At 44.9% G+C, this 23,234-nt stretch overlaps 1 protein-coding gene across 4 annotated transcripts in view; it reads left to right on the top strand.

Annotated features, from left to right (window-relative positions):
* The first annotated feature begins 427 nt into the window (after nt 1–427).
* The window catches only part of Stat3 (signal transducer and activator of transcription 3), a 54,935-nt gene continuing 32,128 nt past the window's right edge, over nt 428–23,234 (top strand). For all 4 annotated transcript variants that reach the window (XM_050156828.1, XM_050156826.1, XM_050156827.1 and 1 more), the window contains exon 1: nt 428–637. The gene's annotated coding sequence lies outside the window, so the exon portion shown is untranslated. The remainder of the gene's footprint in view (nt 638–23,234) is intronic.

The raw sequence follows: 23,234 nt of genomic DNA, 5'->3' as shown, positions 1-23,234 counted from the left end.
TGCCAAGGGCCGGGAAAAGGGAGAGCGGGCAGAGGCGAGCCGTATCAGGGCATTTAAAGTGTCTTGACGTCACGCACTGCCAGGAACTCAGCTGAGTTTTCAGCAGGACATTCCACTAATGTCTCCTCCCTCCCCCCGGGCTTTTGTGAGCTAGGCCTCCGCTCTTCCCTTGACCGCGGCGGGAGGAACACGAAGCTCTCGGAACAGCCCGCGCAGGTAGGCGTGTCCAGACGCCTCTCGACCCCACCTTCTCTTCTCAAGGCGCTTCTCATTGGTTGATGGGCGGGGCTTCGGTAGTACTGCCCTCGCCCCGAGGCCTCGGGGTGGCCTTGAGAGCGGGTCGTTCTTTAATTATGCACGGAGGCGTGTCTTGGCCCGTTGGGAGCTGGGTGGGGATTGGCTGGAGGGGCTGTAATTCAGCGGTTTCCGGAGCTGCAGTGTAGACAGGGAGGGGGAGCCTGGGGTTCCGACGTCGCGGCTGAGGGAACGAGCCCTAACCGGATCGCTGAGGCACAACCCGGCTCGGTGTGTCGCCTGATCGCGTCGGCTAGGAGAGGCCAGGCGGCCCTCGGGAGCCCAGCTGCTCGCACCGGGAGTCAGCGCAGCCCGGCCAGTCGGGCCTCAGCCCGGGAGACAGGTGAAGGGGGTGCAGGGTGGGGCCACCTCCCCGACGGCATGCCAGCTGGGGGACACTGCGGGGCGTCGCGCGGTTGCGGCTTTAGGGGTGCTTAGAACTGTGAATGGAACACTTTAGAGAGGCGAGAGGCTAGGTGGAGACACAGAGGGTCACCCCGGAGGGACTGCTCCACTGGTGACAGGAGCCGGCCTGGGAAGGGAAGCGGCGCTGGAAGTTTCGAGGGGGAGATGCGGAGGGAGATTCCGGGGGTAGAACCGTGGAGCGAGGGCATTCTAGGCTGAGGGTGACAGAAGTCAACCACGGCCCTCCGATGCCTGCTCCCGGAGGCTAGGGACTTGGGGCCACCAGAGCCACTGTCACGCCGGCGGAGATCATTGGGGTGGGGGAGTTGGAAAGAGCCTCCTTCCCGCCCCCGTGTTGGGCCTGGCGGCTCGGTGCCGAGCCACTTTCTTTGCCTTGCCCAGCTTCTGCTCCTTCAGTAGCCAGCTGTACCCCTTAGGAGGTGGGGACTGGTGTTCCCCCACAGCCTCTTGGGCTGGCTAGTTGTGGCTATGATTTTTTCATAAGAATCATATTTCCTATAGGAAATTGACAAACGTGTTCTTTCTAAATTTTCACCCACCACTGTGTTAAACTATGCTTCCCCTCACCTTGTTAAAAAAAAAAAAAACATTTTTTTTTTAATTCAAAATAAATCCCTGGTCAAACCAGCTCTAAAGAGCAACAAACCTCTTTCCTCTTTGACATTGTTCTCTCATAAACACCTGGTAAACTCGTCTAGACAATAAATAATTGAGCCATTGCGTTTACTGGATTGTCGTGTTGCTTAATTGCACAGGACAGAATGAGCCAATCAAGAGTGGGAGTTTTCTGTCCCAGAGCCAAGCTCTTGGGTAAATGCAGAAGATAGGGAAACAAAGACTGGTTGGCCTTGACTGAGTTCCGCGTGTAAACTTTACCTGTTGGGATGTGTGTGTGTGTGTGTGTGTGTGTGTGTGTCTCTAAGTAAGCAAGTTAGCAAGTTCAAGCAGTCACTCAAGTCCCTTTTTCCATACTCAGTCCACATCACTCTGTTATATCAATTAATATGTGTGTTGCTACAGTCAATGGTTAGTCATTTTTTCTTGTTCAAAATGTATGTAGTCTACACCTGCTGTTTTCTGTATTAAAGGGCTTATTTAGCCTGTGTATTCATTGTAAATGTTTAGTTGTCAGGTAAAGCATTGATTTGAATTTACTAAAACATTAAATCATCTCTACCTATGTGGGATTAGACTGTATGTCTTGAGCCAGCCATTTTTTTTAATTTTGTGTTAAATAATGTCCATGTTTCTTGAGGCAGCATTTCTGTTTCATTATTTTATGTGCCAGGCCAGAACACTAGTAGAATTTTTTTTTCAGATTTCATTTATCTTTGTTTTATGTGCATGTGTATTTTGCCTGGTTGTATGTCAGTGCACCATGTGTGTCCAATGTCCAAGGAGGCCAGAAGAAGACATCAGATCCTCTTGGAACTAGAGTTACAGATAGATGACAACATGTCGGTTCTGGGAATCGAACCCAGGGCTTTGGGAAGAAAATCTGGACTAATAAGAATGAAAACGTTGGAGCTGTTTGTTTGTAGTCTGTTAGCACACTTGCCACAAAGAACCATTAGCAGCAGATTCATGAATCTTTTATTTTCATATGTAGTTCATTGGGGACAAATAACCACTTAGAAATAATCCGCAGCGTGAGGACCTTCAAAGGGCCTGGGAGGTAGGTTAGTCACAGAACGTTAGCCTCATTTTGTAGATAAGGAAATTGAGGCCAAAAGGACAAGACACTGGCCCAAGGCATAGTGTGTCACAACAGTGGAAGTACTAGTGACTGCCAGCTAACTTACTGTTCTGTGTCTTTTTGTTGTTGTTGTTGTTGTTTGTTTTTGAGACAGGGCTTCTCTGTGTTGATTTGGCTGTCCTGGAACTTGTTTTGTAGACCAGGCTGGCCTGGAACTCACAGAGATCCACCTGCCTCTGCCTCCTGAGTGCTGGGATTAAAAGCGTGCACCACCACTGCCCAGCCCTGTTCTGTGTCTTACTTGAAAAGTAAATTTTTTCTTGTTATCATAATTTACTATCAAACTTAAGCTATTTATTAATGGAGATGTTTAGGCAAACTTTAGGTAAAGGGTAGTTGGGACCTCAGTGACATTTAAGACAGAGTCTTGTGGTCAGTGGTCATTTCTGTGTGCAGAAAGTTCCTTTTCTTTTGGCTTTTGTTTGTCTTGACATTCAAATGTGAGAAGGGCAGAAGTGGTGAACACCATTCTAGATGCTCAAGCCAGCAGTTTCTTCCTGATGCTTTCTGAGAGAGATGGCATACAGCTCAGTGGATATGTACTCTCTTTGTGGAAGCTGCCAAGGAACATAGGGTATGCCTTGTTTGTAGAATGTACAGTCTGTTGGGGCAACTTGATAAATACTTTATCAAGTAATACTGCAAGTTAATGTCATCAAAGAGAGTAAGGCATCACACCTGTGTCTCCCTTCCTCCCTACTTTCTTTCCCTCCCCCTCCCTTCCCTTCTCTCTCATACTGTTGGGATGGACTCCATCTTGCTAAGCAAGTGTTCTACCATGGAACACATTTTTGCGTCATTTGTATTTTAAAGTTCTAGTGAAACTTTCGGGTCTTTTTTAAAGTACTCATCTAAGGAGTACTTGCAGGACAACCCCAAATCTTGAAGGACTCCCAGTGTCGTGGATCAGCCTCAAAAAGACACAGTAGGATGATGTTGCTGCCTTGCTGTCTTTGGTGGTGAAAAGAATGTCCTGCTTGAAAGCCTTGGCTTACTGTGGTATAAATAGTTGGAATGACCAGATTATATTTAGTGGTAAATTCATAGAAATAATTTGTTTAAAGGAGTATCATTTGGAAGAATGAATTTCTAGTATGGTTTTCATTTTTCATGTTAGGTTTGGTATAACTTTATCCAGGTTAACACACACACACAGACATGCACATATGCACATGCGTGTGCTCAAAGCAGTGAGCCGTACTGGTTGCACATGCCTTTAATCCCAGCACTTGGGAGGGAGAGGCAGTTGGATCTCTAAGAATTCAAGGCCATCCTGGTCTATAAACTATGTTCCAGGCCAGTGAAGGCTACATAGTGAGACCCTGACTCAAACAAACAAAAACAAAAATATTAAGCAGAGGCTGGCCCTGCTGGCTCATGTCTGTCATTTTAGTATGTGGGTAAGTTCTGAAGCAAGAAAATTGCTGAGCTTGAAGTTCGTTTAGGCTTCAGTAGTGAATTCCAGGCCCGTGTAAGGTAAAGAATAAGACCCTGTCTCAAAAACAAAAAACAAAAAAAGCTAGGCAGATCCAGGTATGATGGTATATGCTTGTAATCTGAGTATTTGGGAGGCTGAGGCAGGAGGACCATCACTAACTTAAGGCCAGTTTGTTCTGTATAGCTAGTTGGAGGCTATATACGTAGCAAAACCCTGTTTCAAAAAAAAAAAAAAAAAAACACTCCCACAGAGGCAGAAGGATTGCTGCAAGTTCGAGGCTAGCTAAGGCTACAAATTGAGTCCCAGGCCAGCTAGGGCTATGTAGAGAACAGTGTGTTAATGAACCAAACAAGATCAAAGCACCACCAACAAAAAATCAAAGCTAGGCAGGGTCCGAGGATAATGAATATTCAAAATCTCACCCCAGTTATTATGCAACTCAAGAAGCAGTGGGTAATAGTTTTTTGTGTCCCCCTCCCCCATGGGGACCAGGGTGTGTGCTGCTGTAGTGTAGACTCAGGACTGAACAGTGGCTTAAGACTAAGCTGCAGAGGCAAAGAAATCTGGGTTTGGATCCTGTGTTGGCTCCTTCCCAGTCAGAATGAGCCTCAGTTTTCTTATCTGTTTAAAAAAAGAAAGAAGAGAGACAGGCCCAGTGGCACATGCCTATAATCCCAGCAGTTAGGAGGCTGAGGCAGGGGCATTGCGAGTTCTGGATTGGCTTGAACAATACAGGGAGACCCCGTTTCAAAATGAAGCAAATTCATTAAGATGTTTACATCGTACTGGTCCATAGCAAGTGTCCTGAGTATCTAAGGTCTTAGTAAGGTCCAAGAAAAGAGGGGTTCGTTCTCTTCAGGGGTGAGGGTACAGGAGACCGCCTGAGCTCCCGCAGAGCAGGGAACAGGTGCATGCAAGGTGGAAGAAGCATGGTTGTGCAGAGCTTAAAACAGCACCGTGTGTTCAGGGGCTATAAGTAGAAGCTCTTAATCTAGGAGAAGGAAGCAGAGGGAGGGGCCAGAGAGCCACACCTCTTGCTCCTTTGCCTTGAAATGTCCTTCCAGTAAGTTGTGTTCTTTTCATAAAAGTAATTTACGCTGTTGTAAAAAGCTAAGCTTGTGTTCCTGCTAATAATTCAATGTGTGTTTCTCTAGACACTTTTTAAAGCTTACCCGTTTATCTTGGATCTATTTATTGAAAATCATTTTAACAGCTCAACAAAATAATATGGAAAGCAAATCTCTATCCCCAGAAGAAAATGATGTTTAGACCCTGGCTTTTCTTCCTGCTAGCTCTATCTGTGGTAAATGAATGACTTTACTAACCACTGAGCAATTTATCTGACCTTTGACCTTTTAATTGCATCAGTCAAGAAGCTCACATTTTGAGCTCTCCGAACTGCCAGCACTTGGGTAATGTGCTGGAGGGTTTTGATGCATATGGTTGTGGGGGCTTTTTAAAGATTGCTGTGATGCCAGGCTCCCTCTTTGTCCTTAGGCTGGGTGCTTTAACTTGTCTAGTTTCAGTTTCTTTGTTCACAAACTGCCCACTAGGCCCACTCACAGAGTAGATGTGTAGATTAAGAAGATAATTTGTTATAAGGTGTTTTGCATAGTGCCTAGCATATAGCTAATATTCAAATACTATTAATTATTATTGTTAAAATCTGCAGTCTCTCTCTTAGCTACAAAGTCGGGCAAGTTATGATTCATGGTACCATTAGTGACCTGGAGGAAAGAAAGAGTAATTGGGAGATTTTGATCTACTGGGAAATAAACTAAATGAATAGGGACGGGGATTTACACTGTGGGAGAGGAGATGGAGCCTTTCACATAAAGATATAGACATGGCAGACTGTCAATTCCTGTTACACAGAGGCCCTTATGGTAAACCTCTTTGCACCTTCAAAGATCTATGCTTCCACTCCATTTATTTTAAGTAATAGTCAACACATAAGAAGATGATCACTACTACTCAGTAATAGTCCCTTGGAGTTTTTCATCCTATAAGAAGTACTGCTACGGGTTGGGAACATGGCTGAGTTGTTAGAATGCGTCTCTCATGCATGTAACTCTGACTTCCATCTCTAAGACTGAGTAAGCCCGATATAGTGGCACACTCCTGTAAATTCTAACACTTGGGAGGTGGAGACAGAAGCTCAGAGTTTAAGGTCATCTCAGACTACAGTGGGAGTATGAGGCCAGCCAGGGCTATGTGAGACACTGTCTTGAGAAATGGGCGGTGGTCGGTGAGTATTGCCGGTGGCCTGGCTCTGTGGGTAAAGGCGCTTGCCACCAATCCTGACCACCTGAGTAGTCATTGATTCCCTGAACCTAATGTGGTAGAAAGTGAGAACCGATTTCCACAAGCAGTCCACTGAAGTTCATATCTGTCACATGGTGTGTGCGTGCACACAGGTAGACACACCTGTAACCCCAGCAGTGCTGAAGGCCTGGAACTTGCTGGCATTCTGTCTCAGATTTTTGAAAAAAAGGGCCAGAGATATAGCTTGGTTGTAGAGCACATACCTGCCGTGCGCGAGCTCTGGGTTCACTCTCCTGTACCATAAAAATTTGAAATTTTTAATGTTTTTTTTTTCCTTTTATGTATTTGTTTATATGGAGACAGGGTCTCAGTATGTAGCTTTGATGGTGGCAACCCTGAAACTCACTGTGTAGATCAAACTGGCATCAAACTCACAGAGATTTTCTGCCTGCTTCTGCCTCCCGATTGAATAGTGGAAGGGTAGAAGAGTGGTTAGGGTCTAATTTTTTTTTTTTAAGCTAACAGGAGGAGTTCTGTTTTGAATTAGATAAGGAAAACGGGTCAGCTTTTAAATTTTCTTTTATATTTATATTTTAAAAAGATATAAAGATCCTGCTTCAGCTTCCTGTGTAGCTGGGGCTACAGGCAGAAGCCACCACATTAGTTAGTGCAAATTCAGGAGCCGGTTAGTGGAGAATTTGGTTTGCTTGGAAGAAGACGGGAGGAGGATCCAGGTGGATACTCGCATGAATGACCTTTAAGAAGTTGATTTGCTGTGTGCTATGCAGCTGCTCTGTCTCTCTTCACATCTGTACGTGTGTGTGCACAAGCGTGTGTGAGGGTGTGTATGGATGTGCAGATGTTCATGGATGTCCATCGCTGAACTTGTAAAGCTTTGTTTTTCTGTCACCGTAACTTTTCTTTGATCGCTGATTAAGTGTTCAGAATGGCGTTACAGATAAGGAAGACTTGGCTTCCGTATGAATCAGATTCATTCGCCTCCTTAATTTTGGGTTGGAGGGGACAGGAAAGAACCAGCGACCCATCCAACCCCTCGGCCCAGTGTGGGGCAGGAGGAAGTCGGCCGTGCTTGAAAGAGAAAGTAAAACGTCTCATAAATAATGGCTTCCTCATCGTGGAGGAGGGCTGCAGATTATTAGGGGGATGTTTGGGTAGTTTTTGTAGACGCCATTTCTGAAAACTGATCGGGATTAGGGAAGGGAAACCCTGCCCCCCGTCTGTGTAGTCACCTGCTTTCCCGACGGCTGATTGATTTTAATAGTTTGCGGTCCCAACCTCCTGCTCTCGCTATGAGAGTCTGCGCCTTTGAGTCTGGACTCGGCACCTGCTAAGGTGAAAGCTTCCTGAAATGCGTGTTTCCCCGCACCTTCTCTAATACTGATGTTGTTTTGCTTTTCACAGTCTCTTCTTTTACTTTTTTCCTGGCAGAATCTAAATGCATTAGATTTTTCCCTTTCCTTCCCCTCCCACCCCCATGAAATCCTAAAAACCTCAAAACCCAAATGCAAGCTGTGTAATTACCTTTCCTGTAAACCAAACAATGTGAGTTATCATTAAAATAGTTAGCCTTTGAAAAATTTTTTTCCTACTTGTGGTTTAGACGCAATAAATATTTAATGTAAGGACGACTTTTCCCTGGCAAATCATTCTTGCTGTGGTCTTCTTGTTGTCAAGTTATGTAGGAAAAACAAATTCTTTCACTTTCGTCAAAATAAACCCCTGCATAAAAGGGAGTGGGATAATTAAAGAATTCTGTAGCATGCACGTATATAAATGTGTACGTGTGTATGGATATTTTGTTTTAATAGGTTTCACTCTCTAGCCCAAAGGACTCAGTATTCCCCTGCCTCAGTCTCCTTGATGCTTATTCCTAATTACCTGTGACAAAGGACCCTGTAGGGTAGGCTCTGTATAGGGCACTGACGAGTGTTCTGTGTGGGGGGGATGCCGGCGAGCTCTTATGACCACATGGAAGATTCTCAGGTTCATGGAGCCATGAAGAGATCCCTTTCTCAAAGTGTCTACAGTGGGAGATGCTGCACCTGTGGCCCAGCCAGGAGGTACTGGGAGTGCTGTACTGCGCTCAGTTTTGCTGTGACCCTAAAGCCATTGTAAAAGCCACATGTGGTGGGTCACCCTGTAATTCTTGTACTTGGGGGGCAGAAACAGGAGATCTTGGTGAGGTTGAGGGCATCTGGGCTGCAGAACAAGTACTGGGCCAGCCAGGGCTGTAGAATGGGAGCCTATCTCAAAATGCTGACTGCTTAAATAAATAAATGTCCATCCCTCTATGTTCTTGGTCAGAGCTGCTCTCAGAGTGGAGCGTGTTCATTAGAAAGTGATCGCCTTTTCTGCAGAAGCAACTGGGTGCTCTGGATCAGAAGTGTTCTGTAGGGGCTCGGGGTACAGCCTGGTCCAGCGCTTGCCTAAACTGTGCAAGGCCCTGAAAGGATGACAGCTGGGATGTGGTAGACACTGCCTCAAAAATGAGAGAAGGTGTTTGCTTATCCAAGGGGGAAAACTGGCAATGTGTGTTGCAATTTGTAAACTTAAAAAAAAGAGAAAAAAATGTAACAATTGAGCTTAGGAGTAAAAATTAAAAATTGAGAAAACTGAGCCGGGCAGTGGTGGCGCACGCCTTTAATCCCAGCACTTGGGAGGCAGAGGCAGGTGGATCTCTGTGAGTTCGAGGTCAGCCTTGTCTACAAGAGAGAGTTCCAAGACAGGCTCCAAAGCTACAGAGAAACCCTGTCTCGAAGAACAACAACCCAAGCCCAACCAAAAAACCCCAAAACAAAAACAAAAATTGAGAAAACTCATACCTCTATTTGATAGTTTCCTGATAATTAATAAATGTAACTCTTTAGCGTTAACAAATGATTTTTTTGGGGCATGGTGGAGAATAAAATGTACCAGTATTTGGAAGATTTGTAAATCTTAAAACCAATGTTTTCTAAAAGCCACTAATGTATATTACAAAAACACACAGGGGGATATTTATATAAAAAGTACAAGGTAGAGTAGATATTAATGTAACTGTGAATGACCCCAGAGTCTACACCTGCCTGGCCTTTGAGGAACTACCCCCTGCCAACATTTTGAGCAGCATTGAAAGACTGGATAGACAATCTTCTCTTTGTTGTTTGCCACATCTCTGTGAAGCCGGCTTTCGCAGAAGTACCTCAACCAAAACATACTGCAGCTGACATGTGCTGCAGCTATGAGATTCCATAGGCCCCTTCCCTTCTTCCCTTCCTCTTAGGCTGGCTTCATTCACACTTGCTGGTAGTAGCCTGGGTTAGCCTTGAACACCTGATCTTGCTGCCTCCACCTCTCAGGTGTTGGGATCACGGGCTTGAGGCAGCACACCCAGCTTTAACACTTTTCCATTGAGCCAGAAATTAGATTTCTAAAACGTTCTATTTTTAAAAATGCGTTATTTATTATTAAGAGTCTGTGTGTGCACAGGTGATGTGCTTGGGTAGGCCCGTGTGTGGAGATCAGAGAGCAATGTTGTGCAGTCAGTTCTATCCTTCGGCTTTTATTCAGGTTCTGGGGCTGGAACTTGCGTTGCCAGACATGTTTGCAGCAAGCACCTTTCCCTGCTGAGCCCTCTCGCCAGCCCTAGATTTATGAAACTTTCAACGGTGCCACTTTTTCCACTAATTTCTGCCCCTTCGGAAAATGTGGTTATGTTTCATAAGACATCACTGCTACTTTTGCTAATGTGCATTGAGTTAATTGTTTAAATGAGTTCTGGGCCGGGTGATGGTGGGGCAGCCTTTAATCCCAGCACTCGGGAGGCAGAGGCAGGTGGATCTCTGTGAGTTCGAGACCAGCCTGGTCTACAGAGCTAGTTCCAGGACAAAGATATACAGAGAACCTGTCTCAAAAAGCCACAGAGAAACCCTGTCTCGAAAAACCAAAAAAAAAAAAAAAAAAAAAAAAAAAAAAAAAAAAAAAAAAGAGTTCTGTTTGTTTGAAGCAGTGTTTTCCTGTGTAACCAAAGCTGGCCTTGAATATAGGGAGCTTCCAGAGTGCTGAGCATGGGGCCTCTGTCTGTCATAAACATAGAATTTCTATTGATAGATAATATCTAGGAGGTATTTTTATTTCCTTTTTAGTGTTTTGAGTCAAGAACTTGTATCCCCGGTACCCATGAATACTGATATCTTAGGCTGGCTTCAAATTTGTGGTAATCCTCCTGCCTCCGACTCCTTAGTGCTGGGATTACAAGTATGTTCTTAGACATATCTAATACATTTGGTCTTTGTAAACAAAACTTTGTTCTCAAGTTTTGAGGTCATAGGTAGTCCTAAGAACAATGCATTCTTGTGTTATTTGAGGAGGTGTGGTGGGGGAGAGATATTGACTCTCTGGCTCTAATTAAGATGATCTAGGGCCATTTCAAGCACTCTGCCAGGCATCACCAAACAGACTGGTCCTTAGTTTGAGAAACTTTTACAAGGGCCATAAATTCTTCAGATTAGTCCGGAGGTTTAGAAATTACTCTTCTGAAGATAAAATGCTTTGGAGATTTCTTTTTATCTTGATTTTTCCTGATGTTTATGTTCCAGAGAATGACTCTTGAGCTGGTTATGATCGACCAAACCAAACGCCACCAGACACCAGATTAGGGTTTAGTCTGGTTTTGTTGGCTGGTGTTCAGGAGCCTTTGCTTATAGCTTCTCAACACTTGGCTGATTTCTTTCCTATTTTTTTGAGACAGTTTTGAGAAAGGGTTTCTCTATGTGACAGTCTGGCTGTCCTGGAGCTTTCTCTGTAGACCATTCTGGGCATGAACTCACAGAGACCTGCCTGCCCCTGCCTCCTGAGTGCTGGGATTAAGGGCGTGTGCCACTACTGCCTGGCTATAATTTTTTTTTTAAGATAATTCTGATGTAGAATTGCAGTTCACTTTTGTAAGAAATGTGGACTTAAGTCAGACATATTATTAACCTTTTTAAAAAAAATAATTCATTTATTTTACGTACTTTGGTATTTTGCCTGCATGTATCTCTGTATGAGGGTGTCAGATCTTGGAGTTCTGGACAGTTGTTAGCTGCCATGTGGGTGCTAGGAATTGAACTCAGGTCTTCCAGCCCCCTATTATTAACTTTTCTTTGTTTCCTGAAACAAAGGAAGATTTTTTTTTCTTGTGATTGTACTCATTGGAAAAGATGCGTGTTAGAGCTCATCTGCTGTAGTCAATCACTTCACTTTTCTGTTCCTCTCTTTAAAATGGGAGGACTTTTACTGGGAGCTTGCTGGTGTTATCTTGTCCCCCGCAGGGTTCCCTCTTGCCAAGTGACTGGTTGGGAGATCCCACCTGAATTCTTGCTTCAGGCCACATTCTGTGCGGTGGGAGTCTTAGAGTTTAGGCTACTAGCTCTCCCAGAAACCTGGATAGTGTTTCTTTTTAGTATTGGCATATCTTTCTTAAAAACAAACAAAAGACTTGGTTTTTCAATTAATTAATTGAAGTGTAGGTTTCCCTCACGTGGAGGTCAGAGGAGCCGGTTCTTGCCTCCTATCATGTGGGTCCCTAAGGTCGAATTTTGGTGTTAAGGTTTGGGAGCCGCACCTTTGCTATGGAGCTGTCGTGCTGGGCATAATTTCACAGTTTTCGCGCTCTGTGTGGGAACCTAATGGATGAGACCATTAGTTGCTCTCACTTCTTTTTCTTGGTATGTTCATTGATTTTGATAAGATGTAGTAGAAAAGCTTGTGTAGTTAACCTGTTAACCTTTCTGGGGTTAAAACTGATGTGCGGGGGTTTTGTTTTTGTTTTGAGACAGGGTCTTTATCTCAGGCTGGCCTTGGTTTTTTTTTTGTTTTTGTTTTTCCTTTGGTTTTTGTCTCATTTTGTGGTGGCCCTTGCTGGACTGGAACAGACTGACTTTGAACTCATAGATTTGTCTACCACTACTTCTCAAGTGCTGGGATTACAGCCCATGCCACCACGTCTGGTTTACGTGTGCTAGAGACCGAACTCAAGGCCTCTTGTATGCTCTACCAGCAGAGCTATATCCCCAGCTCTAGGCTTGTCTCTTTTAAAGCTTTCCATAAAGTTAAATTAATACATTTCAAACATACACTCACATACACGCACACAGAGACACAGACACACACGAGTTTGTTTAAAGCAATGTCTTGCTATTAAGCTCTGGTAGGTCTGTTACTCAATGTTTACAGTCCACACTGGCCTCAAACTAATGGCAATCCTCCTGTCTCAGCTTTCGGAGTGCTGGGTCACAGGTAGGTTGACAGACACTTGAGGTAGAAAACCTCCTAGTTTCCCTCTTCGGTTTCTCTGCTGTTAACATCTTGCATTTGCAGGATACGTTTGTTGCAACTGCTAAAGACAGCTATGCATTGTTAGTAACAAAGAGCACAGTTTACTCTGTTCCCTGTTCCCTGCTCTTTGTTAGTGTCGGAGACATGGTCTCCATTGTGAACGTAGATGTGAGATCTATCCAGCTCAGATTCCTGAGTCCTGGCATTACAGGTGTGCACTTCAGTGCCCCACCACTTTGTGGATTATCACAAACATGTGGTGTATACCCACCACTGCAGTATTATTTAAAGTAGACACTGTCTCCAAAGCCAAACACTCTACCTATCCACCTATCTACCCCTCCTGCTAAGTAGTTATCCTTTTTACTATCTCCATAGTTCAGTCTTACAGAATAGTAATATGACTGTCATCATGCAAACAGTAACCTTTTAGATAGTTTCACCACCTTTAATGGTACAGTGGCCTCTCCAGTTTGCCTTCTTTACTAAACAGTGGATTCAGGTTCCTCCTTGTCTTTGGTTTGGTGCCCATTTCTCTTCATTGCTGAGTAATACTGACTTGTATGGCCCTTCCCTTGGTGTAGGAGCCCGTTTACCCAAACGGCATCTTGCCTACTTCATAGTTTGGGCTGCTATGGGCTGTTACTGTTTTGATTTGCAATCTTCTAGTGGCATCTGATATACTTCCTCTCATATGCTTGGCCATCTGTTTGTCTGTTTGATGTGCTGTCTGTTCAGACGTTCTCCAGATTGTTTCATTTCTTTTTGATGTACAAGGGTGACTGAATTTAGGGTACTACATCTGGGTGTGGTGGCGCACGCCTTTAGTTCCAGTACTCAGGAGGCAGAGGCAGGTAGAGCTCTGTGAGTTCGAGGCCAGCCTGGTCTACATAGAGAGCTCCAGAACAGCCAAGGCTACACAGAAAAAACCTGTCTCAAAAAAAAAAAAAAAAAAAAAAAACCCAAAAAAAAACAAGCAAACAACTAAACAAAAAAGAATTTAGGGTCTGCATACTGGTAAGCACTCTCTACTACCGAGATGCACCTCCGTTCCTTTTTGAGAGCAGGGCTTACTGAGTTGGCCTGGCTAACAAGTTTCATTGTGGTTCAGACAGGACATGATCTTGGGAAGCACCTGCCTCAGTTTCCCCAGTAGGTGAGCTTAGAGGCTTGCTCTACCAGGCCCATCTCTCACCCATTTTTAAATTGAGATGTGTATTTTTTTTATTGTTGAGAGTTTTAAAAGTATTCTCAGTATATTTTGAATATTTGAGCATACATATACTTTTTTATTTTTTGTGCTAAGGCTACAACACACTGACCTATATCCACAGTACTCCTTGGATACATTTTATCTTTTCTTCGTGAAACTCACAGTCTTACACATGTTAGATTGAGCTGTGTCCCCAGCTCTTCTCCTTAGAATATTTTATGCAATTTTTTATTCTTCTTGTTCTAGACTTCAGTCTCATGCAGACATTAGTGCTGGGAAACGTGCAGTTAGTGAACTGGGAAGAAGGAAGTGAAATATTTGTGTCTCACCACACAATGCTGGTAATTATAATTTTAACCTTTAGCTGCCTTATGTTTAGATAAGGCTGGACAGAAGGCTTAGTCCACTATGCACTTAGATGCTGACACTTCTGTTTAGACCCGCATCTCTGCCCTTTGACCTGCCACCTGGATTATGATTGGCTCCTCCTTGGGAGCCCATCCTTTCTGAGCCTTGATGAGTCTTGCTGACTCGGATCTGGCCCAGCTTTCATTTCATTGTTAGTCATTTTATTCTGGTTTGGTTCCTTAACACAGGGTTCTCTGTGTAGCACTGACTGGCCTGGAACTCAATTTGTAGACCAGGCTGTCTTCAAACTTGTAGCAATCCTACTGCTGACGTGGGAGTGTTTTTTCTTTTTCTTTTTTTTTTGGTTTTTCGAGACAGGGTTTCTCTGTGGTTTTGGAGCCTATCCTGGAACTAGCTCTTGTAGACCAGGCTGGTCTCACAGAGATCCGCCTGCCTCTGGCCCCCCCCCCCACCCAGTGCTGGGATTAAAGGCGTGTACCACCACCGCCCGGCCAAGGGAGTGTTTTTTCTTGAGACACGGTTTTGTTATGTATCTTCCAACTAGCTATGTAGAACAAACTGGCCTTAAATTAGTGCTAAGGATGGGACCCTGGGCAAGCATTTGACAGCAAGCCACATTCCTGACCTCTATAATAATCTTTTGAGAGAGAAGAATCCCTTTCTAGAGTTCTTCTTCTTGGGCTGTTTTTTCTTTTAACTTAAAATACTTATTATCACATGTGTATGTGTTGGGGGCATGCAGGTACTTGGTGTGTGGGTAGAGGTCATAGGTCAGTTTTGTGGCATTGGTTCTCCTTCTTCATGTAGGTTTCAGGGTTAAACTCAGGTCACTGGCTTCTACAACAAGCACCCTTACCTGTAGGGCCATCTTGTTGGCCCTCTTGGGCCCCTTTTAATTCCTGGGTTTTTTTTTTTTTTTTGTTTGTTTGTTTTTTTGGAGGGGAAGGGGTAAGATTAAAGGAGAAAAGTAAGAAGAGGACAGCCTTCCAAGGAGTCTTGGGTTGTTTTTTTTTTCAATTAAAAATTTTAAAATTATTTTTGTTTTATAGGGTTTTTTTAAGAATATATAGTATTCTGTCTGCGTGTGTCCCTGCTGGTCGGAAGATGACACCAGATCTTATTATAGATGTTTGTGAGCCACCATGTAGTTGCTGGGAATTGAACTCAGGACCTCTGGAAGAACATTCAGTGCTCGTAACCATTGAGCCATTCCATTTAGCGCTCATGTATGTCTGCATCATGTACATGCGGTTCACAGAGGGCAGAAAAGGATGTTGGATTCCCTGGAACTGGAGTTACAGATGGTTGTGGGCTACCATCTGGGTGCTGGGAATCAAACCCAGGTTCTCTAGAACAGCGGCAGTGTTCTGAACTGCTGAGTCATCCATCCAGCCCCTTTCCTTGAATCTTGCAGGCATTTCCTGGTGTTCTTCCTTGTCATCCTTTCCCTGAACTCAAAGGTTGAAGTGCCTTTGGTCTCTCTGGGTGGGGTTCTCTTCCCTTAGTCTGCTCTCTTGTAGGTTATTTCAGCCACTCCTTTGATGTGGATGTGTGTCCGTCACAGTGCTGGGAGGAAACCCACTGCTCTGCATGAGAGGCAAGCACTCTACCGACTGAGCTACTTAGCCATTGCTTTGACCATGACTCTGATGATGACCGCCAGGTGGGCATCACCAGCCTCCACACCTGTGGGCTCCTGGCACCTGCCTTCTGCTCTTTTCCTGGCATTTCCCCATGGGTCCTTGTGTGCACTGGCCTCCTGATCGTCCTGTTGAAAACTTAACCCTATAGCTTTCTCTCTGAAAGTCTGTGCCTCTCTCTTAGTCCAACATTGAAATAAATGGTAATCTTGGTCTACCATCATAGTTGTTGCTCTATTGCTTTGATAAAACACCATGACCAAAGGAACTTATAAAAGAAAACAATTAGTTTGGGGTTTATGGTTTCAGAGGGCTGAGGCAGGGAGGCAGGGAGGCATGGCACCCAAGAAGTAGCTGACAGCTTACATCTTGAGATATAACCACAAGGGGGAGAGAGAGAGAGAGAGAGAGAGAGAGAGAGAGAGAGAGAGAGAGAGAGAGAGAAAATATGGGAGTGGTGCTAGTCTTTTGAAGCCTCAAAGCCTGCCTCCTCTGGTGATGTACTTATTCCAATAAAGCCACACCTCCCAGTCCTTCCCAAACAGTTCTACCAATTGAGAACCTAGTATTCAAACACATGAATCTGTGCGGACCATTCTCATTCAAACCCCACACCGTGTGAGGCAGGAATTTAGCAGGCGTCCTGGGCTGCGTTCTCCCCTCACTTCTGCCTCCAGTCAGCTTGTCAGTGAGTCTTGGTTTCGCCCCTCATGGTTTCTCAACTCCTCTCGATTGTCATGTCCCTGCTGTGGCGGAGATGCTAAAATTGCTCCTGTATAAAACATCTAGAACTTCTGGGTAAACGGGAGCTCTCCAGTAAAAAGAGAAACCTTCGAATGCAAAGGCAGTGTCCTCAAAAGAAAGACCAGAAACTGGCCTGGAGTGTGTCTCAGGCCACACCTTTTCTAAGTACTACTTTCCAGTCAGTCCTAAAATACCTTTACCTCCCACCTCTCTCCACCCCCCCTTGTCTCCTCCCTTTCTCTTGCCCCACCTCTTCCTTTCTTCTTCTTTCCCTCCTTCCTTCCCTGTCTTGATAAATTGCCCAGGCTAGCCTCAGCCTTGTAATCCTGCCTCAGGCTTTAGGAGTTACCCCCCTTTTCTTACTCCCCCTTTCACACCTTGACCTGTAGCCATAGCTTAGGCTGTCCTTGAACTCACCATTTTCCTGTATTAATTCCGAGTGCTGGGGCTGCAGGCATGTGTTACTGTAGAGTTCACATAGACTTTTCAGTGATTTCCCCCACTTTTGACCCTCCCACCTCCAGCTTTGAGCTGTTTGAGGTTGTACACCATACTTCTTCATGCGGCAGGAGATGCACAGGCATATCCGTTCCGTTGTCTTAGCTCAGTTACCATCCCTGCATTTTCTGGATCTAGAAGTCTGTTGATCTCTCACTCTTGTCCACTGTCATCTTATTTTTCATTCTTTGTCCATGTGCCATGTTGCGGGCTTTTGGGTCATGCTCCCCCAGAAGATACGCGCCATTCCTTTGCACATGCCGTTCCTTCCCTCTGCTTAGACTGGCTGCCCCTTCCTCTCCAGAATGACTGTTTCTCTTGTAGCCCTGCTATCTTTGTGGAACAGCCTTCCTAGAGTAGCCCCAAGCCCACTTTCTCTTGTCCATAGGGCTGTCTTTCCATCAAAACAGTGTTTGGTATCTTAGTAGGAGCAAGGTTGCATACCTCTTGGGAGAACACTTGTCTTATTAGATGCTACATGAAGTTGCCTCTCAGGCATTCATTCTTGTCCTAGCTGGGGTCCTGGATTCTTTACCTGTTTTTCTCTGGGCTCAGCAAGGCACCTGGTAGAGTCAGACAGGTGGTCAGTAAGCCAGTGGAGTCCTTTACACCTGCCCGAAATCCATATAGTGGCTAGGAAACCTCAGAGAAAAGTATGCATTTTTTCATTTTGATCTATGGAGGCCATGAATATACTCCTTCTTTTGTTTTTTCCTTTCCTGAGGTAGCCTCTGAGCAGCCTCAACTACTCTCAGACTCACAAAGTCTTACTCATCTAAGTGGCGGTGTTGAGGAGGCCGCTGCCGTTCGTGAGAAAGGATGGGGCAAGAGTGTGGTTTGAAGGAGCGAGACTGGATGAGCCATTTCGAGGGCGAGAGCTGCAGAGAAAACAGAAGGTTTATACTAAAAGAGCTTTCACAGCAAAGCCTGTTCCTGTAAAATTGTGAAATATTTTCTAATGAAAGTTGAACCCTGTAAAGATCACAGTCAGTCATTAAGTTGGCAGAAATGCCATGGGAATCAACGGGAATGAACAAATGCAATGAACCACCCTAACTCAGTGGATTAAGAGACAAATGTTTTATTGTGTCCACCGGTTCGGTAGGCAGGAATTCCGGTAGGCACAGCAGGGGGGGGGGCTTGTCTCTGCTACTTGACATCTGGGGTATCATCTGAGAGGCGTTGATGAGGTGCACTGTCTCCATTTCATAGCCAGTGCCTGGCCTGGGATCGAAGATCAAGCGACTGCAGGTGGCCCGCCTGCCTGCCTGCCTGCCTGCCTGCCTTGTATTTCTTGCAAAGGTGGTTGGGCTCTGGAGAACCTTTTTCCTTTCTGGAGAATCTGACAGAGGCATTGGCGATTTCATATCAAGTCAGCCTGTTGGCATAGGTTTGAAATTTCAGCTACTTAGGAGGCTGAAGCAGGAGGATTTAAAATTCAAGTCCTGTTTAGACTCCAGAGTGATTTCAAGACAAGTTTGGGCAATTTAGTGAGTTTTAAAAGAATGGGAGTGGGATGGGTGGGAGTGGGATTTAACTCGGTGGAAGAGCTCTTCCCCAGTTTGCCAGGGCTAGGTTCAATCCTCAGCACCACAAACAAAACAGTTATTTCAACCCCTTTAGCACTGATGCTGAATAGGTGTGGCTTTAGCCTCATTCAGGGGAAGAAGAAGAAAGAAGGGGACAGGTTGTTCATCTGCCACAAAGATCCTTGGATGCGAGGCTCTACTGCAAACTCATGCTGACTTGAAGGGAAAGGAGTTGCGTTTTATTGTTGATTTTTATAGATGGGAGACAAGATTTTGCTTTGAACTCATGCTTCTTTAGTTTCCTGAGAGCTGGGGTTGCAGGTGTCTGCCACCATAAACACCTGAAGGAGTCCTCCCTCCCTCCTTCCTCCATTTTCTCCCTCCCTAGCTCCCTCCTTCCCTTCCTCCCCTCTCTTCCTTCCTTTCCTTCTCCTCCTTTTTGACAGGGTCTTACTTTGTAATCCAGTCTGGCCTTGAACTCAAGGCCATCCTCCTGCCTCGGCCTCTCAAGTGCTGATATTATAGGTGTGAGCATATGGATTCTCAGCCCACATTGACCTGTGCTGAGTGACTAGGACTTCCTTAGGGTCACTTAAAGGGAAAGCGACCTGAATAAATTTGGGTACTTTCTTTCTTCTCTCTATAAGCTTTGAACTGTATCATAGGCTTGTGACTTGGAAATTCCAAAGTTTGTATTTTCTTTGTCAACTTTATTTCAGATTCTATATCTCTATCTCCCAAGCACTGGCTTACAGACCCACACTGTGTGCGCTGGGATCCAAACATAGGTCCATGTGCTTGTGTGGCAAGCCCATTTCCGAGCCATTTCCCCAACCTTGAAATGTTGCTTTTGAATTGAGGAGCTTTTCTCTGTTGAAAGATCCCTAGAAGGTCTGTTTTAGTTATAGTTGTATTGCTATAAAGAGACACCATGACCAAGCAACTCTTACAAAGGAAGACATCTAATTGGGGCTGTCTTACAGTTTCAGAGGTTTAGTCCAATATCATCATGGCAGGAAACATGGCGGCACGCAGGCAGACATGGTGCTGGAGAAGTAGCTGTTCTACAGGCAGCAGGAAGAGACTGACACACTAGCCTTCAAAGCCCGTCCCCAGTGACACACTTCCTCCAACAAGGTCACACCCACTCCAAGAAGGCTGTTCCTTCTACTAGTGCCACTCCCTATGACTCACGATTCTCTGTGGCCATCCTGAATCAAACCACCACAGAGGCATTCTCGAGTTTTTCAAACAACAAAACAGGAAGAGTTGGACTTCTCGAAGAATACTTTTTTTGCTGGGAGCTTGGCCTAACCTGGGAAAATCTGGTCCCCATAACTCAGAACAATTCACTCCTGTGGTTCATCCATCCTACTGCACATGCTTTTTGTTCCTCTGCTAAGAGCTGGATGCCGCACTGGGGCAGGGGACACATTAGTGAGCCAAAGCCAAGGCTCTTCTTGTCATCATGGACCTTTGAGTACAGGAAATGAGACTTATGAGAATCCAGTTATTTGCACACTTACTAGTTCTACTTCTCCGTAAAAAAACTAGCACACACATCTCTTCTTTGGAGAGTTTAGAAAGAGAGCTCTTAGGTGGCAAATTCCTGCCCCCAATTCTTCTTAGACTAACTTTAAATCAGGTACATGTTTTGCTGAGAATCATTGCATCCATCTGAAGTGACTTTTAAGGCAACAAGGTACATTGTTTTCATGCCTGTGTGGCCCCCTTGCGACGTACAGTGCTTTACACAATTGATGTTCACATATATGCTTGAAATCAATGACGAGAGATTCTGGCTTCATTTCACACGAGATTATGTAAACCAGTCGGTATTTTCAGTCACATGCCAGAATTGCTAGTATAAAGCATCTCCAAATGGGCACATAGATACCCAATTAATGCTTGATTCAGAACCATGTGTTCTTCATGCTTCAACCCTTCAGAGTCAACCAAATACATATGTCAATAGTTTCCTTAAAAACTCTTAAAGAAGCTGGGCGGTGGTGGCGTACGCCTTTAATCCCAGCACTCAGGCAGAGGCAGGTGGATCTCTGTGAGTTCGAGGCCAGCCTGGTCTACAAGAGCTAGTTTCAGGACAGACTTCAAAAGCTGCAGAGAAACCCTGTCTCAAAAAATTAAATTAAATTAAATTAAAAAAAACTCTTAAAGACTCAAGGCCACAGCTCTGAGCTCTGTAAGGCAGCTTCAGTATCCCAAAGATCACACACAGGAGGACAAATGAGTGGGTCTTTGAGGAAAGTGTGGCTCTCTAGTTTTCCTTTACCGTGGAGCCACTCACAGATGAATCATGAAAAGAGAAACCATTTTCATTTTCGATAGATTCATGCTAGGTGTGTTATAGCAAAGGCTGGTTGTAGTGAAGTTCCAGTTCAGACTGATTGATGAATCGTTTTAGAATGCTTCTGCTAAAATGTAGATTTAATCCAATATAGTATACAGTATATCGCTTTTCACATTTACCTGGAGGCCCTATTTTCATTGTCAAAATACGAGAATATTCTTCCAGCTATTACTAAGCTATGAAATTAATTCCCTATATTTGAAAATATACTCCTACGCTATTAGGGGAAATTCCAACTCCATCTCAAGGCATTGTTTAACTTGGATTTTTCAGTCATCATGCCTCTTCTTATCTGACCCCAACCAGTTAAACACCAATGTTTTTCAACTATTTGGCTAAGGGAAAATTTTTTTCTCCTACTTCTGTGCACATAGGATTAGTCAAAACAATCTTGTCCAGAGGAACCTTGACAGGACTAACTCTTCTTCCTCTTGATAGGATCCTATATTGACTATAAGCATGTCACCATTTTTTTTTTTTTTTTTTTTTTTGGGTAAAAACCTTGGCTGTCCTGGAACTAGCTCTTGTAGACCAGGCTGGCCCCGAACTCACAGAGATCCACCTGCCACCACTGCCCGGCTATTTCTTCATTCTTAGACAGCTTTTGGACCTTTTTTGCTTTCTTGGCTCCTTCAATTTGTATGCCCAGAAGACGTGTAAGCAGGAGATGAGAAATTTCCAGCTCTGTGAATATTTCAGGGAAAGCTCCAACTGCACCAAGCCCTTGTCTGGCCGTTCTCTCAGCTCTGCACAGAGTGGGGTTGCCCTTCATTCCAGCTCCGATGAGACCACCTGGGGCAGCAAACTGAAGATCCTTATGGGCCATAAAATGTCTTCCAATTTTGGAAAAGATTGCTTTACACATGAGCTTTCCTTGTCTATCTTTGGAAATAATAACAGGTCTCACTTCTATCTCCTGGCCTACCTTTAGTACTCCTTTTAGAATAGTACTGCCAGCTACACCTCCCTGAAGGTCATCAACAAGTGAGTGCTTGGAGCTCTGCCAGCAAGCAGGTGGCAGTTGAGACAGGAGCAGGGCCGTGTAATGCTCACAGATACTTGCTAGGCATGCCCGATGCGTCCTCATAGCTTTGTGTTTGAAGTCAAGTCTGCGGGTGCCCTGTGAGCGAGTACACCTGCCTTCCACTGTTATGCAGAGGGACCTGGAGCTCACCATTGTATTTCTTTTAGGCTGGCAGCCCAGTATGCCCCAGCTGTCCTGTCTCATGCTTGAGCCTGCCCGCATGCTTGCTTGGCAGCTCTCTTCCCCACTGAGCTGCCTTGGGGAATTCTTCTGTGTATTCAGCATTGAGCCCAGGTCTCTGCTGAGTTCCCAGGTTTCCTCTCAGCCACTCACTTCACTCTGAGGAACTTTCCTACTGGAAACCAGATTCTGACCCTCACATTCAGATTGGCCTTCATCTGATTTGGTCCCTTGGTGCCTCCTCTTTTCTCTTCTCTTTCTTTCCTCATCCTATCCTGTGCTGCCCTGTTCTTCTAGGCCCTGACTTCTACATCCTGCCCATGCCCTAATCTGCAGCTAGGTACTGAAAGAATTATTCCAAGGGGCAGAACTGGGAAGTAGATGTTGCGGCTCTGGACTTAGCCTGTGTAGAGATGTCTAAGTATTTGAAGAACCACCCTGATGTAGCCCATTTTTCTCTCCTGACACCACTTGCTGTTGCCCACTCTTGTCCAAAGCCTTGTATGCCTTACCCACTGTTTATCACCCCTGTGTGTTTGCTCTTTTGAACCTCAATTACTTGTTTGTTGTTTTTAAGACGTGGTCTCACTATGTACCACTGGCTGTCCTGGAACTCGCTCTGTAGATCAGGCTGGCCTCTATCTCAGAGACCCACCTGCCTCTGCCTCCTGAGTGCTGGGATTAAAGGCTTGTGCCACCACTACCAGGTTTAGAATTCCATTTAAATTGTGATCTACACCATTACAGTGGCCTCCAGGATGTGACCAGGCACAGCAAGGCTAACAGACCCTTTAGCCCAGGTACCCTATGTCTATTGGGAGACTAGAAAAGTGCTTTGGTTTAGCACTATGCTTGGCTCATGGCTTCCTTAGAAAATTCCCGACTATAACCCCGAGGAGGTTAGTAGCAGCCCTTCTGACAGCACCCTGTCTTAGGATGCCTCTCCATGCTATTGCTACCTGTGAGACCTTGGGCAAATTTTATAAAACTCTATGCCTCCATTTCTGCTCTGTAAAATGAAGATAAAAATGCAATGTTGAGCAGGGCAATGGCTCAGTGGGTAAATATGCTGTGGAGCCTGCCAGGCTAGGTTTGATCCCAGCACCCACATAGGGGAAGGAGGGAACCAACTCCCTGAAGATTGACTTCTGGGGACACACACACTATAATAA

Source organism: Alexandromys fortis, unplaced genomic scaffold (genome assembly GCF_014885135.2).
Source record: "Alexandromys fortis isolate MF-2015 unplaced genomic scaffold, M_Fortis_MF-2015_v1.1 scaffold_31, whole genome shotgun sequence".
In the NCBI taxonomy this organism is placed as follows: domain Eukaryota; kingdom Metazoa; phylum Chordata; class Mammalia; order Rodentia; family Cricetidae; genus Alexandromys; species Alexandromys fortis.
Note: the sequence above shows the minus strand (reverse complement) of the source record. Positions and strands in the feature narration are given on the sequence as shown.